Source organism: Cydia splendana, chromosome Z, assembly GCF_910591565.1.
Source record: "Cydia splendana chromosome Z, ilCydSple1.2, whole genome shotgun sequence".
Classification (NCBI taxonomy): Eukaryota; Metazoa; Arthropoda; class Insecta; order Lepidoptera; family Tortricidae; genus Cydia; species Cydia splendana.
In genome coordinates this window covers 27,714,983-27,732,595 of record NC_085987.1, presented here as the reverse complement: position 1 = coordinate 27,732,595, position 17,613 = coordinate 27,714,983, and the positions used below count along the sequence as shown (strand labels likewise).

Below are 17,613 nucleotides of genomic sequence, written 5' to 3'. Positions count from 1 at the left end.
TAACGCCATCTAGCGTTATTTCGTCGCATTACTTGAAACCTCTAAGCACATCACTGTTAGTACTCAAGTTATATAAGTATCATAGTGGGGTTTTCCGGGTCAAGGTCCGGGTCCAAGTTCAGGTCCAGGTCCGAGTTCAGGTCCAGATAAGAGCCCGGATCCAGGTCCAGGTCTGGATCCAGAGCCAGCTCCTTGTCCGGGTCTAGGTCCAGGTCCGAGTTCAGGTCCAGATAAGAGCCCGGATCCAGGTCCAGGTCTGGATCCAGGGCCAGCTCCGGGTCCGAGTCCAGGTCCGCCGGGTCCGGGTCGAACCGGGTGCGGGTCCGAGTCTGGGTCTGGGTCCGAGTCCGGGTCCCAGTCCAAGTCAAAATCGAAATTCGAAATCGCCAAACGTGTACTATGCGTTGTTGAAGAGTTCTGTTTTGATTATCATCAGCAGTTCCACTTCATCAAAAGCGACAGTTTTTAATGTAAAGGCTTGATTTTCTGATGAAAATACAAAAATGTATATACGTATGCCTTTAAGATTTGAGGAGTTCCCTCGATTCCTCATGGATCCCATGTTCAGAACTTGAGCTTGACATAAATGTGGCTTTAAAACCTAACTTGCTTAACAAACATAACGAAGAGGACAAATCGCCAAACGCGAGCTATGCGTCGTTAAAGAGTTCCGTTCTGGTCATCATCAGCAGTTTCACTTCCTCACACTTCATTGAATGTATATTCTTGATTTGTTGATAAAAACACAAAAATCACTATATGTATTTAAGATTTGAGGAGTTCCCTCGATTCCTCTCCTCTTCAAATCTAAAGTCATTCAACCTTATTCAGCCAAATTCAAAAATTACTCGCGTTATTACTTTTCATATTCACGACTCCCATAGGTACCCTTATAAGTGGGAATGAATGAAGCACTTAAAGTTACCTCGAAATACAACAACAGTCATTGATAACTGCAACTTGAAACCCCAGTGATAAGAATTCTTGCCCGACTATAACAACAAAATATTCCCTAATGTAAACAAACGGTAAGACTTGCGTTACTTTACTCTAGTCTGTAAAACTCAGTATGTTCATGCATATTTAATTTTTACAGGATTATTGAAAGAAAAGATAGTTGTATAGTTGAAAGATGTATCTTTCTAATACAACAATATTTTCATCATTAAAGAAAAAAAACGATATTCGATTTAACCCGTGTGGCGTCCTAGGGACCTACGTGGTCCGTAACCTATTTTGCACTCACAATAAAAATGTGAAATAGTTATTTGTACAACAAGAGAGCAAAGTTTGATATTTCTTCGAGTGCTTATTTTGAGTCCCGTGCAAGCAAAAGATTCTATAATAGATTCACGAGCGTAGCGAGTTATTTACATCTCGTGTGCTTTTGAGTCCCTTCCTACGATCAAGATTCTAAATTACACTATAGAATCTTTCGGTTGCACGGGACTCAAAATAAGCACTCGAAGAAATATCAAACTTTGATCTCTTGTTGTACAAATAACTGTTGTAACTCAAATAATTTGTACACTTATAGTGCATAGTATATTTCTTTCCTTTTTTTTTGAGTATCGTATAATTTCAATTTTAAAGATTTTTCAGTAAATAAAAAAGTGATTTCGAATAAAAATATAACTAAGTTTAAGCAAAGACATATGTAACTCCGTATAAGATGAATAAAGTCTAAGGAAAAAACGTGCCTCGGAAATCAAGAAAAAGTTATTCTCGGATAGATGACGCACACACCTTTGGCCTATGGTCGGCTAGATAGCGTGAAGACACCGTTTCGTTTGAGTTTTAGTCGTGTGTCGATAGATAGCAGTAAATTTACTGTGACTCCAAAATTTACTATGACAGGACCCCTCTATACTATATATTCTCTTTGATATATATACAATCTACTATCTAAAATAATTTGTACACTTATAGTGCAACGTATATTTCTTTACTGTTTTTCTTGTGTCATTTAGGAGCGCATGCATGGCAGTTACTTCTTTTTTTTTTTTTTTTTTTCGAGTATCGTATAATTTTTAGTGTTAAGAATTTTTAAGAAATAAAAATGTGTAAAACTGGTTTATTTTAATTCATTTTCAATGTACCCGAAGGTCGTGAGAGGCACGAGATCTGTGGATTTTTGCACGTGTATTGTACAAAGTTTTACAGTACATATGGCCCTTTAACTTTTCGACATACGCACGTATAGTGCTAGTTACCTCACTAGGGCACAGAATAATTACGCGTTAAGGTCCATCACCTCAGTCCTTTTCCAACGACAGCTGCACTACTGTTCATTTTACTATGGATTTTGACAATAACACCGACGCGTTCAATACCAGTAGTGCAGCTGCGGTCAGAAATGTAATTGTTACCCTTAGCATTGACGCGATATGGAAAACTAGGAATAACGCGATTCACTTAAAAAGGGTTTTGACAGTGACAATACTTTGAAGTTTTTTGTGCATGTTGCTGTATTCAATGATGCATGCTGTATAAAAAGAAAAAAAAATATTTAAAATATACTGATAGGTACTGGTGTAATGTTCAGGTATTATTATTTTCATATTATTTTAGTAAAAAATTGTTAAGTAGGTACGTATATTGTTACTGTTTTATTTCAACATGTAGTTATGCATACTTGTACCTACTTAATTAGTTTACTGATTAGGTATAACGAATGAAGTTAGATTTGTTTGTAATGTAGTTATTCGAATGATAAGACTGGTGGTGCATTAGGCAGACGGTGAGATCGTCACCCTGAGGGTCCTTTGTCGCCGCTCCCTCGAGCCTCCTCCCGAACAATTGTTGAACCTCCCGGCGAGCGGCGCGCGGCGCGGCACTCGCACGCGCCAGCCGCGACTGTTGCCGCATCTTGCAATGTTTTACGAACCCTTTTTATGATAAGTACATTGCTAAGACACAACTACACACATTTTTGTTTTCAAAGTGGAAACGTTTTTCATATGCTTTATTCATTTAATTTATTGAGGAGATTATTTTGAAACGTTTATCCAGTTTTCCAGGCAACATCAGAAAACAAAAGACAATCAACTGTCAGCAAACTAGCACTTAGTGCATGTTTGTGTTTTGTATCACGTTCAATTGTATCACGTTTTTAACAAGTTATAACTATAGGTAGTAGGTAGGCCTAAGCGTAATAATAACATGCGATCATTATAAGCTCGTATTCCTTTTACTCTCTGTATAACAGAAGCTATTTAGTCCACTTTCATATATGGGAACTGCTCGAGCATTGTGACCTGAGCATGACTCAATTAAAGCCTTCACTTTGAAGAGATTCAAGACCAAAGGTAAAATAGGAGTCAACTGCTGTACCCTAATATTTTAATTTATGAAATTAAAAACAAATTCAAGGTAATTTTTGACTGTCCTAACGTAAATGACCGCGCCAGTTTACAAAAATGTCTAATAAATCTAGTTTGAATTATTTTTAAACGATTATAATAATTCTATATCCTACGATATTTATTATACGTAACACTTTTCTTGTATAAGAAAGACAGAGAACACGTTAAGTTGTGGGTTGTATAAATATGGGACCACTCGTAGTTAGTTTAAAAATAAGAGTTGTGACACGCAATTTTCTTGAAGACTGTACTTCTTCTCTTGCATGTCTATTAAGTACTTTTTGAGACCTTTTAATTGAGCCTAAATTCGGTGTGTTTGTGTTTTTCCATCGAGGAGTTCCGTTCGCTACCTTCCGACTGCAGCATCAGATCGGCTCCATGTTAGCACATTATTGTATTTTCATCTGAAGTAAGTATTCCAGATTGTAACTGAATCACATAGGTATTAGAAAAGTGGTTTATAATTAAATTACAAAATTATAAAGAAATATGCGCATTACGCAGTGTCGGTAAATAAAAGTGCGTAAACAAATATGTACAGATAGGTAGGTATATCCGATTTAGGTAGTAGCTAAAGTAATTGTGACTCATATCTGGTAAATACTAGGTTAGTACTATAATAATTTCTCCTCAATAAAGTTTAAATTATACATTAAGTATACATTCGTACTTAGGGTGGAATCGTCATTTCCTGAGTAGTACCTACCTACCTACGATTATTAAAGCGTATTGAGGACTGCATTTACCTGATTCCTCGCCATCTAAACGTAGACACTGATTAATGATGTAAAAATGCTTTTGCATATTTCGTCAAAATTAATTTTAAGTGATAAATGAATGAGTGATTTTTCACAGGAGTTCAACAGGAGAGTATAAACTAGAATATTATTCTAGAAATAAAATTCATAGATACCTAAACTAAGTTAAGTGCGTAGATATTGCAACATTCTCATTTAAATTTCTTAATACAAACTACATTAAAAAACTCATAACTTTCCTAACCGAATAAAAATCAGTTTCTCAGCTATCGCTCTGTGCCTAAATCAACGCAGCGCTTGGTGCTCGATTAATTATCCAAATAGATACATAATTAAAAAACCGGGCAAGTGCGAGTCGGACTCGCGCACGAAGGGTTCCGTACCATAATGCAAAAAACGGCAAAAAAAAAAACGGTCACCCATCCAAGTACTGACCCCGCCCGACGTTGCTTAACTTCGGTCAAAAATCACGTTTGTTGTATGGGAGCCCCACTTAAATCTTTATTTTATTCTGTTTTTAGTATTTGTTGTTATAGCGGCAACAGAAATACATCATCTGTGAAAATTTCAACTGTGTAGCTATCACGGTTCGTGAGATACAGCCTGGTGACAGACGGACGGACGGACGGACAGACGGACGGACGGACGGACAGCGGAGTCTTAGTAATAGGGTCCCGTTTTACCCTTTGGGTACGGAACCCTAAAAATGTACTTAATCATATTAACAATACGAGAAAAGCAATTACCCAAAAAACGAACAAGTTTACTACCGACATTAGGTACGTACTCTTGAATTGTTGCTAATTGTGAGATATATTATATGCATTGTACGTATATAATTTGTGTTCAGTGATTTCAAAGCGTCGTGGCCACTATGCGACGGTACCTACTTGTATACATCACACCGAAGGACTAAAGGGTGAGGTGACGAGACGCACAGCGCGGTGACAAATCCCCTGTAAGTGAATCCTTAATGCTTAATACCTCGCAGATCCTTGAAGGACTTATCATTTGACGCCGCGCCTGTCGGCCTGACGCGATACAGTGGAAACGCTGAATCGACACATCAATTGTACATCATACTTATTATTTATTTAAGCTTCATTGAACAGTAAAAAATATACAGTGACCAAATCTAAAACAATCCTATGAATATTTCAATAACATTTATTATTTATATACTTATACGAAATTATTATATCATTTATTATTATTTAAACCATCCTAATTACATAATCGAATGTTCGTTTTCAATTGTTACTGCCGTAGCACGACCTAAGGCGCTGTGTAAAAAGTTGGATAATTATTGGCGTCCAGTCTGTATACTCGTAAGTTCTTTAAAAGTTTCTTATAACAAATACAAATGTAGGTATATCAATTTCTTCCAATTAAAAACCACTTGCTTCTTATTACGGTTGCCTATTATATTAGCAACATTAAATACTCTTAGTGCGCGATTCATCTGTAAATGCACAGCAGCGATGAGCGGCGGGCGGCTAATTTCTCTAGTTCACCGTTAAGGCATGATTTTCCGTAGCAAAGCACATCAAGTCGCGACGGCTGCTCTAAGTGTGACAACGGAAAGTTTAGTGTGACAGTAAATATTATCTCCAGCATATATTATCTACCTATTTCTAGTCTGCCCAGTATACTATTGAACAAGTTTCTACATGACTTATTACATAACTCCGGGGTTTTGGGTGCGGGAATGTTTTACACTAGCCAAAAAATAGGTAAGGTGTGTATCGTAGCAGTGTTGGCCGAAAGTTAATCCAAATTGAAAATGTTGGCCATTAACCATTATAAATTGAATCGTAAACTGTAATCGTCCGTTACGGTTTAAGGTTCAATTTATAATGGTTAATGGCCAACATTTTCAATTTGGATTAACTTTCGGCCAACACTGTATCGTAGAAACTATTTCAACATTTCTAATCACATTTGGAACTTACTACCTATTTTAGCTAGTAAGCTCCAAATGTGCTTAGAATTAGCTTATTTTTAATTCACAGTTTGGTAACTGTGTTACCATAAACAACGTTATAAATATGTAGGTACACAAAATTATTCCCGTACCCACAACCCTGGGGCCCATTTCTCGAACGGTATTAGACTAATATTATTAGTCCATGAACTGTCAAATCGTATGGGTTGCCATAACAACACACTAATTATTAGTGTATTAGCTATTAGACTAATAGCGTTCGAGAAATGGGCCCCTGGTGTGTGCACCTGAGACCTAAGCCAAGCCTGAGACTAATCAAAAATGTCGTTTATCTTATTGATATATATTAAGAACTTTATCATAAATTATTGATTAACAACTAAATAACGTTCTTATTGTTCGAATTCTGATAAGTGTATGGAATCCAAAAATGAATATGTATTATGAAATTTTGTTACAGTAAATAGAGGTGACGTTGTATTTTTGTTATGATAACAAAATTCCATTTTCGATTACTAAGCAAAATAATTTGAAATTACCGAATTCTGAGAAAAATATAGGTATATTTTGTAAGTACATTATTAAAATTGTATTTGGGTTTCACATACTTACGCAGATAGTTAAATCGAGTCAAAACTGACTGAACCAAGAACGTGTCCGGTCCGATCACAACTCGATATTGCAAACAACAATTCGAAAACACACTAAAAGTAAAAAAGTGTAAAGGATACTTAATAATTGCTGAATGCCAATCTTTGATAAATCTTAAATATTTACTAAATCATAAAAACGTTATACATGTTAATAAGTAATGAGCATTATGAGTTTCTTTTGTTTATTTGTTAACTGCGGCAGGAGTTTATTTTATTTTGTGCAGCTGCTTACGATCCTTCTGTATATACTTATGTGTGTGTGATAACTTTATTTTGTTCGTGTACCATTATAATGTTAAAGAATTTTTTTTTATCTATGTGTGTCCGAGTATGTCCGTGTTACGTAAGTATAAGTACAATGAGTAATGAAATATTTTGCAGCAGGTATACTTACTTGTTGTCAGCTCTGTAAAGTTTCTCAGTTAGATCCGTTCAAGCTGGGGTCGGGTTTAATAGCTCATGAAATGTATGTAAGCAAGACGCGGATGTCTGCCTCTCCAGCGAAACCGACAAAAAGTAAATACCTTTAGCTTTGGGGCGCATTGTCAATGCCCGTAATTCCTTTTCGAGTGTTCAAAAATATAAAGCGATAATACAGAGGAAAATATATAATGATACCTACCGAGACCTCATTGTTTGAGACTCAGAATTAGAAGCTACTTATCAATTGGGCGTCTAAAGTCGAATCCCTTTTGACTATGTGAAATTTATTAAGTAAAGATACAATTCACTTTTTTTTTTTAATGTGTTCAATATTATTGTAAACATACTAGAATTCTTGAAGTTTTTGTAAAAAATGGCATAAAAGAAATAAGTAGGTCCTACGCTCCTAATTCATCTTTTTTTAGGTTTATAAAAAACAATAGGTAAGTACTTACTTAGTTAATAACAAAAAGTAAAAATATTAAAAAAACTGAATGCAGTAATTACTTCTACTTTACCCTAATGTTACTATTTAATAGGAAGTATGTGTCGTTTTCAAGCAAAAGGGTCGGTCGTCTATAAGGCACTTCTACTATGATATATCAATAATTTTTTTAAAAGACTCTAAAGACTCCCAACGCAACTAATCAATTATTATAGAACATGTCTAAAAACCACCCAAATAAAACTTAATTTCTAATAAATAAAAAATAACCGCATCCAATTCGGTTTACCCGTTCAAGAGCTACGGTGTCTCAGACAGACATAGCGGTCAAACTTATTAACAACCCTTTTTTGCGTGGGGGGTTAGTTATCATAATCATCATCTGATATCGTCGCATCATTTGGATAGCCTCTGATTTTTTCGTTGTTAATTTTCAAGGTGGTCTATTTCTGATTGTTTACCATCGGCATACTAATTTTGCTGATTACCTACGCGTATAACTGTTTGTCACTTTAGCTTGCTGCTATTATATTGAGTTTGCAGGCAAAACTAGTTATTTTAAAATCTGATTTTATTTTTCACTTTTCAAAAATAAGGCTCTACCTAGATAGACTCTTTGCAGCTGATCAGAAAAACAAGCGCCGTCGAAACGTAATCCTTCAGCAAAAGCGGAACCGGCTAACCGTGCAATAGCCTCTTTGTTTTTAACATTTTCTACTTAAAGTTAATTAGTAGAATAGATAATGTCATCACAAATGTCCAAGGGTAAATTACACTACTTATTGTCACCCAAACCTTCAAACATATTTTCTTCAAAACTTCAAATATGTATAGGGTAAGTTAACAGTACTTAAAGCCCATTTGCTTTCGGTTGTTTTCACTACTTATACTATATCATTTTATACTTATACTATCACTACTATTATAAAAAATCGGCCAAGTGCGAATTGACAACGCATAATGAAGGGTTCCGTCATTTATGCGCACTCTTTCTTTATCGTTTACTTATTTCTTTATGATGCGGTAAGAAAATAGATACCTTCTTATAAAAACCGTAAAAGTAAAAGGGGTTTCTTCCAGGCATTTACGTCTTTTTATTATGAAACAAATTACCCCTATTTCTAAAGTTAAAGGACACAGATGTACTATGTTTTGGACAACTAGCGATTTATTCCAAAAATCTTCGCTTTCAATAAAATATTTGACATTTAGTTACATGAAGTGCCCCCCAAAATATTAAACTAAATAGCGGCTAGTTTCCCAGTACCTAAAATAACTGTGGCATACTGATGGAGTAGGGGTACTTATGGCGATTTTGCCATTTTAGCTACGGAAGCCTGAAAATCGAAGTCCGGTAATGAATATTAAACTTAATATGTATGGACTTTTGGCATTAAATCAAACATTTTTATACTAGTACTTACTACGGTCACGTCTGAAAATATAGATACGGATACGGATAGTGCTTCAAATTATGAATACACCTTAATATATGGGCAATAAGGTCGTGTATACATATTTTTGGGATTGTGTTCGTATCGATATTTTCAGACGTGCCTGTAAAATAATCCAACAAATACGTAGAAAAATGTTGTGGTCGACCGCTACATCCACGTATTCGTGCGGTACTAGAACATACATAAATTCATACGGTAATGGGATAGTCGTGTCTTCTGAAATCATAACCGGGCTTTTTCCATTGTTATTCAACTTATAGATCGCGGGATCAGTGGTCACCGAATTTAAAGAGAACAATAATAAATTTTCTCTCTTTTATATTGATCCAGCAAGGACTTGACATATTTTGTATACCTACTACCAACGACACAAAATAATGCAATAAGTTTTAGGAGGATAATAGTTAAATAACTAAATTGCCTGTACTTATATTGTAGCTATAGGTAAGTACCCCATCGATTTTAATTCAAGACAAAACAAGTTTTTTTTTTTCATTAATATAAATTACATTTACTGGATATTTCTTAATAAAACGAGTATTTTACTGTGGGTGACACTGCATGTCTTAACCCTGTCCATAATATGGATACAATGTGCAATGATCGAGAAGTACTGTTAATTTACTTAACGAACGTAAACTTAATTCGTTCTCACTGCATGCAGACTCCGCCGAATAATAATATCACAGTACTTTACAGTAGTAATAAAACAAATGATTAACGGTATTCACAACTTTACTGTAGAATGGGCCTTGCGTTTTTATGCATATTATTTTCGTTTTTGTATTCATCTGATGCATATTTTTGTTTCATCTAGAGGCCGAATATAATAAAATTTTATTAACCTACGGATTCATAACAAAAAATGTGTACCTATAGTTAAAACGTAACGTAAAGTCAGTGTATAAGGTAGTGCATAGTTTGTACGATAAGATATCAGTTTGCTGGATGTCTGTTTATGACTGATCCATCAATGTATAGTGTTAGTTCGGTGTTAACAAAGCAGCGGTCAAGACGCTAAGAGGGGTTTCTTGTCCGCGGGCGCGCTTTCCGCCGCCCGTCATCCGTCCATATTGAGATTGATGTTAGCGCCGCGCGGCTCGAGCGTCCGCGTCGAGCGGAATACTAAGAGGGCAGACCGACCATTCTTCGCTCAATTAGCCCCCGATCCGACGGGGTTTTGTCTCGACCCCGCGATGACGCCCCAACACTTCGCCGCATACCAAATTAACGTCATATTTTTCATATAAGCCCCCGATTAAACTACCGCAATGAGCCTTAACTTGGTCCTCTTCGAGACTTTTCCACTTGGAAGTAACTGACATCGAATACTTAACGGGTCATTGTAATAATTTCGTGATTTTCAAAATATTTAAAAGAGCAGTGTTTCAAATTTCTGGATATAACCTAGCTACCATAACTCTCAATAGGTATAAATTAATGTTTGTACCTATTTTGATATTTAGATACACTTAAATATATTGAAAATCTTTAATGTAGGTATCTGCTCTTATCTAGCCTGAGTTCTTACGTATGGAAGGATTAGAACCTAATTTAAGAATGCTTGGTGCGTTGCAATTGCGCAACGCGGTTTTAAAACAAAAAAAAATGGTAAATAATTGTGCCTACATGGTAATCCATTACGTAACCAGGCCGCGTAGCCAAGATGCCAATCGCTTACGCTCCGTAGCGATCGAAACGCAACTGTCACTGTCACACTAATATGGAAGAGTGATAGAGAGACATAATGCTTTTCGTTGTCGAAGCGATAGCGATTGTAACCTTGGCTAGGCCGGCTGAATCGAAGCTGTAAGTATCTACGCATATGTACCGGAATCTCCTATTGTGTTGAACGTACGTCATACGTGCTAACAGGAAAGCAACACAAAGTTAAAGGTTCGGAGTACTTCGGAGCTACTATTGATAATTACTAGTCGTTTCATTATTACCATGAAATTAGCATAGCTTTTTATTTAAATGGGCGTTAACAACTCCGTGGCTTTTGTGCCGTAACATCAACTGAAATTATTTAGATGTAAATACGCTCGAAACAAATACAATTCAAAAATATATAGTATTTATTCTTTGACGAATACGGTTCGAACTTATATTTGATATTTGTACATATGTATAGTAAGATTATTGGGTTAAAATCTATAACGAACGAAAAAGTTCAGACAAATAAAATTTGCTGAATAACGTGTATATGCAATGAAATGTGTCAGTTAGCTGATTCGGTCAAATTGTGTTTTTTGAAAACTAATTATAGCCAGCCTTTTATGAATGTAGTATGATACCTTAGGGTATGGTGCTTTACGCACACTAGCGTCCCTTCGCCTCCCCCTGACGCAACCCCCCCTTTTTGCATGAAATATGTCCCGGTTCACAGTTTTTTACATTTTTTGAGGAAAGTATACATTTTAGGAAAAAAGTGTCAATGAAAGAAATAATCCTTAATAAATTCTTAATAAAAAAAGGTCATATTCATTTTTTTTATATGATGCACCATATTCATGTATTAGCTTGTTAAAATTCGAAATAACATAGTTTTTACTTACGATTCGAAACTCATTTATTATACACGGTGTAACACGAGGAAACCGAATAATTTTAACAGCGTATTCCTGATCACATTTAAAGACAAGGTATCATACTACATTCATAAAAGGCTGGCTATAATTAGTTTGTCTTCCCCATACATTAGAACACAATTTAACCGAATCAAGCGTCTGAAATAGCATCTCGCTGAAAAGAACACATTGAGTATTTTTTGTAAAAATATGATGTGGTCTGGAACCACCTAAAAAAATTAACTGTAGGGCATAAAAAGTAATCATTATTATTCGATAATCTTATGAAATATACGCCCTCAACAGTAAGAGCCGGAAGCTCCGGCCCGGACACGGCACGGTCTAACGTGAGTCATCCTTAAACCTACCCGAGCCGCTTAAATAAATAAAAAATATAATAATTATTTGAGGACAATCTTACACAGATCGACCTAGCCCCAAACTAAGCAGTATTGTACTATTTGTAGGCGACGATATACTTACTTAGGGGCAAGTGTCCCTGCGGAGTAAATATACAAAATCTCTATCAACCAAAATATATACCTAAGTTTAATAGAGATATCAAAATATAAATAATATAACCAACTCTAATTTGCTTTCATTAAGACAGAGTGAGATGAAATGCAAATGATTTATTGGTGCAGTCAAACACTTATGTATAATTGTATAAATTAGTTCAATAAAGCACAATGAACGCAGGCCATCGACGTCGCCGGCGCAATTGAATGAGCAGACTGAATGACAGGCCGCGAAATTTGACAATTCGATTTTTAGTATCTACTATGGAAATACTTTCAACTATACATATATCATTTTTAATCTTAGGAAATATATTATATTAAAGAAAAAAAATTAAATTACCGCTCCGGCCAAGTTCCTAACCCGAGTTAAGGATAACTCACGCTAGATAGGGCCGGGGTCGGGCCGGAGTGTCCGGCGCTTCGTTTTCTATGGAAAACACCACGTGATCACTGATCAGCCGTCATAGAAAATGACATGTCGGACGCCTCGGCCCGGGCACGGCCCGGTCTAGCGTGAGTCATCCTCAAGTTCGAGGTTAATGCATATACATACTTATTATTACTTTTATTAGTTAAATTCGTAAAAACGGATACAAGTTATAACGGTGACTAAAATATGTATATCAACAAGAAAAATATGTAGGTATGTAAATATTTTTGTTAAGGCCCCGCGGGTTCAGGTTCAGCGTGGGTTCATCTCTCACTCTCCCTGACGCCCGTTCGGTGGGAAACGTACATAACGTCGGTGCGAATAAAAAAATCCCATGTATTTTTAAGCTACTTTTCACGAGATAAAAAAACTGTTTATTTTCCTGTTTGTAATATATTTGTTGCACCTGATTTTTTTTTCTAATATATCAATGGTTTTTACATGATACACATAGCGATTAGTTGCCGAAGTAACGTACTACGAGAGATGACACACAGCGGATTTTAGGGTAATCCACTCTACATTAAATCGCCATGTGCAACAATCGCCATCACCCTCAACGGAAAACAAGGAATTTAATTTCGTTATGTGTTAAATAAATCACTTAGTTTATTTTTTTGTACAAATTTTGTTCTGTGTTCACATAACGGAATTAGTTATTTATGGTTATTTTCTAAACTAATAAAGATATATAAAAAAAAATTATGTGGGTCGACGGGAAATTGAACAAGGAATTAAAATATGCGAAAATCAAATAAACGTAAAAAAAACACATAGCGATTTTTTTATTCGCACCGACGATAAGCGTAAGCAGGATGTGCGTGCCTGGGCAGGGACCGAATACCGGTATATTTTTCATACAAACTAACCGGTATTGAATTTCGGTATCTCGGTTGTTTATGTATATTTTTGCATTTAATTTAGCTAATCTGATGAATCATTATCCTTACCTAAATACTATTCTAGAATAGCAAAAAAATATTGTGAATGCTGTGATATTTAGATTTTTAGTTATACCGGTAACGGTCCCTGTGCCTGGGTGATCGCGGATACAATATTATTATTTAATTTTTTTGTATGTTTTGACAAAAAAAGAACCTAATCGATGAGATCGATCAAAAATAAAATGGAAGCACTGTATCAGGATGACAGATGGTACGACAAGTCACGTGACTATTTCCATACATTATTTAAGTTTCGATTGGCATTTTTAATTAGCTATAACACCAACTAACTAAACGCAACTATTAAAATAGTTGTAGGTATTTACAGCAGCTTCAAATTCGCTTGATTTGCTTAAAGGGCAGCTGACTTGTGGTAGTGTAGTTCACTAATAAAACAGATAACCCAATTCTAGACTACTATTCATATATACATATATAACTCTGGAATCGGGTTATCTAATTTATTACTGAACTACTAAATACAACGAAATAAAGTTGGTGAAAGTTAAAGGACGGATCAAATAATAATTAATACAGCATGTTGGTGTTGGTGCCTACAAATAAAATAGTAAATATCTCATATACGATATAGTTGATTATTGAGTTAGTTGTCACTATAGAATGATTATTTTCAGTATATTTCTTATAACATCAAATTAGGTCAGTTAGTATATAAGTCTATTTTATTAAAGATGTTGTCGGAAGGTCTCGCGGTCGCGTTCATAAATGGGTCGCGCGTCGCGTCGCGCCGCGCTGCGTCTGCGCAGACTGTCACTGTGACGAAATGGGCCCTCGAACTTGGCCAATTGCATGTGCGATTCTCTTGGGGCAGATGAGCTGTATTGTCTTCTTAATAATTAAAAAAATAATCCTGATTATTTTATTGAATTACTACTTATTCTGTGAATCAAAATAAAAAAAGTAGGTCAGTACTACAGTAGGTCAAGTATTTTAAGGTAAGTACCTACTCAGTGATTATATCCAGTTAATTGAGTACATGTATTGTTATATTTGTTATGTTTATAAAATTGCATGATTTTAATTATTTTATAAAAAAACACTGTTGACTTAAGGAGCTCACACGACTAATAATCATTAAATATTATTTAGTTGTCATACACTAGTGCAGTTAAATAGGTTAGTTATTTTATGATTGCGCTTGAATAGTATATTAAATTTTGCCATCGCATCCTATTTTACCGTTACAAAAGAGCATAATATGCCGCGCTTGACCTGTTCGCACACCGCGTGCTCGCTAAGTCAAGATGATCACCAATCCAGTTTTTCGAGAATCATCTTTGTGACTCAGTTATCCTTCCATTCGGTTTCGACACCGATGAAGAGTGCTGCGCGGCCAGCGCGCGATTTAAGGGTGCATATATTACGAAAATTATAGTTCATATTATTATAACGTCCTTTTATAGTTTATTTTATTCATTTTCATTTGTTTATCTTATAATCCTTGATGCACAAAAGAAGACGCTTGGTAAAAATAACGAACTTAATGCTATAAGACATTATCTACTGGTCAATCTTTGTGCTAAGCAGATAAGTTGTAGTGTAGACAGTGCAATGTCATGTTGTATTGATACTACGATTAGGTAGGTACTTTAAGGACACAAATAACATAGGTACAGATGTAGAGCATAATTGGTTTTCTTTATATTTTCTCGGAAACGTTCGTATTTGTCTTGCTACTTCAGTCAACCTCAGTACTTTTTGTACCGAGACTGACTGAAATAGCAAGACACGTTCGTACGTTTTCGTGAAAATACGAAGGAAAATGCACTACATCTGTACAACCATAAATAATATACGTTAAGACTTTTCAGTACTGCCAGCAAAATACTCAACTTAAAGATTTTTTAAATGCAAACCTTCGGACACTGTATAATTTTAACAGGGAGACTATTCCTAAGACGAGCTGCCTGAATATTTATAGAAAGAGTTGGACATGTAAAGGATGACTCACACTAGACCGGGCCGGGCCCGGACCGAGACGTTCGACATGTCATTTGCGGCTGATCGGTGATCACGTGGTGCTTTCCATAGATAACGAAGCACCGCAAGCTCCAGCCTGGCCCCGGCCCGGTCTAGCGTGAGTGCTATGTTCAGTGATCGTATATTTTCCAGCATTTTTGGTGCAGCGGAGTGGTGTTAACGGAATTGGTTTAAATAATTTGAACCCTATTGATTAATTAGCTTTAATTACGTTAATATTAACCTTAATTTACCATTTCAGTTGAAATTATCTATACCAATTCCGTTAACACCACTCTGCTGCACCAAAAATACAGGAAAATGTACAATCAACTTATGTTATTGGTAGGTACACCTACAGTCAATTTCATAAATATGTATAGATACATTAAATTTCTTCACAATAAAGGTTAAACTATGTAGTGATTTGGATAATTTAGGTACGTGTGCATTTGCTTTCAGATAATAATCCCATTGGATTATGTTTTATATATTTGGTCCTATTTTGTTTAACCTCTAGCCGCCCATAGACCTATAAAAAGGCCTCCTATTTCATTGTATTTTTAACATGCTTTTATTAGGTCGACGTGTATGTAACTAACATGTAATGGAATCTAAGGTAACTAATTTAACCATCTTCCAAGGATCGTAGCGTCATGAAAATTGGCAGCTGTATGTAGTTCTGATGATAATACAATAATATGGTACTGTCGAACTGATCTGATGATGGAGACAGGAGGTGGTACATGGCAAATCCTAGCCGAAGGGTGGACACAAGACCGTAATAATTATAACTGATTTTTTAGATGTCCAGCAATATTGGACCACAATAAAAGAATTCACGCTCCGTCAAAACTCCTAGATTATTTTATTATTGCAAGTAAGAACGATACGCATAGGCTTAAGAAAACCGAGATATTCAACGATCGAATAAAATGAGGAACATGCATGTTGCCGCTAAATATTTATACAAAAATTTTGGAAGAGATTACGTTAAGTTTATCTGCTTACTTCTATGTTCGTCTTTTTATTTGGTAGTACCTTTTAACGCTCGCATCTCATCTCTATTATTTAAACCACCTACTGATGATGATGATGATAAGCCTTGTTATTCTGAACCTCTCTTTTGTGTGAGTGCTAGACATGTTCTTGTTTGTTATAATATGTCACGAAGCTCAGTTTGCCTCTTGGCATAGGCCTCCTCTAACATTTTCCATTGTGACCTGTCACGTAGTGCAACCCTTCTCCAGTGATGTCCAACCGTGAGTTTTAGGTCGTCTTCCCATCTTTGTCTGTTGGTGACCTCTACTTCTCTTGCCATCCCTGGGGTACCAATCCGTGACCGTTTTGCTCCATTTCTCTTGTGGATTGCGTGACATGTGGCCTGCCCATCTCCACTTTTGTTGGCTATTATGTCTACAACTTTGGTTTCTCACTCTGTCCTGTTTTCTTATACCTGTCAAGCTTCTCTCCATGGCTCTTTGGCAGCGTTTCAGCTTTTCAATGTGGCCTTTTGTGAGGGCCCACGTTTCACATCCATAAGTCATGACTGGGAGTACACACGTGTTGAAGGTTTTACTTTTTATTTGCATACTTAGCTCCTTAGATTTGAAGACTTCTTTCAATGACCAGTATTTTTTCCAATCATTTCCTATTCTTCGCTCAATTTCCTTAGTGGTTTGATTTTCGTGAGATATTATCTGTCCTAAGTAGATGTAATCTGTTACATATTCGAGTGGTTTGTTGTCAATTTTTATAGTTACTGGTTTGGAGTTTGTAAGCAATTTTGTTTTGTCTTTGTTCATGCATAGGCCCACTTTCCTACTCTCATTGTTTAGTGATTGTATCATTATATTTAAGTGCCTCGGGTTTTCCTCAAATAAAACTATATCGTCCGCAAATCTTAGGTGGTTGAGTTTTACGCCATGCACGTTGAGCCCATATTCTTTCCATTCAAGTTTGCGGAAGATACTTTCTAGAGTAGCTGAGAACAGTTTTGGTGAAAGAGGATCACCCTGTCTTACTCCCCTTTCGATCTTGAACTTTTTTCCCAAGGTTTCCAGTTGGATTCTTGCTTCACCATACAAGTATATGTTCTTTATAACGTTGATGTAAATTGAAG

At 35.9% G+C, this 17,613-nt stretch overlaps 1 protein-coding gene and 1 long non-coding RNA gene across 2 annotated transcripts in view; one reads left to right on the top strand and one right to left on the bottom strand.

The window, feature by feature from the left end:
• The window catches only part of LOC134804946 (uncharacterized), a 371,780-nt gene extending 370,417 nt beyond the window's left edge, over positions 1-1,363 (top strand). Inside the window, exon 2 of the long non-coding RNA XR_010146206.1 lies at positions 1,265-1,363. This is a non-coding gene — a long non-coding RNA (uncharacterized LOC134804946). The remainder of the gene's footprint in view (positions 1-1,264) is intronic.
• Positions 1-17,613, bottom strand: part of LOC134804691 (basement membrane-specific heparan sulfate proteoglycan core protein-like) — a 185,765-nt gene that overhangs the window by 149,907 nt on the left and 18,245 nt on the right. The window lies entirely within an intron of this gene.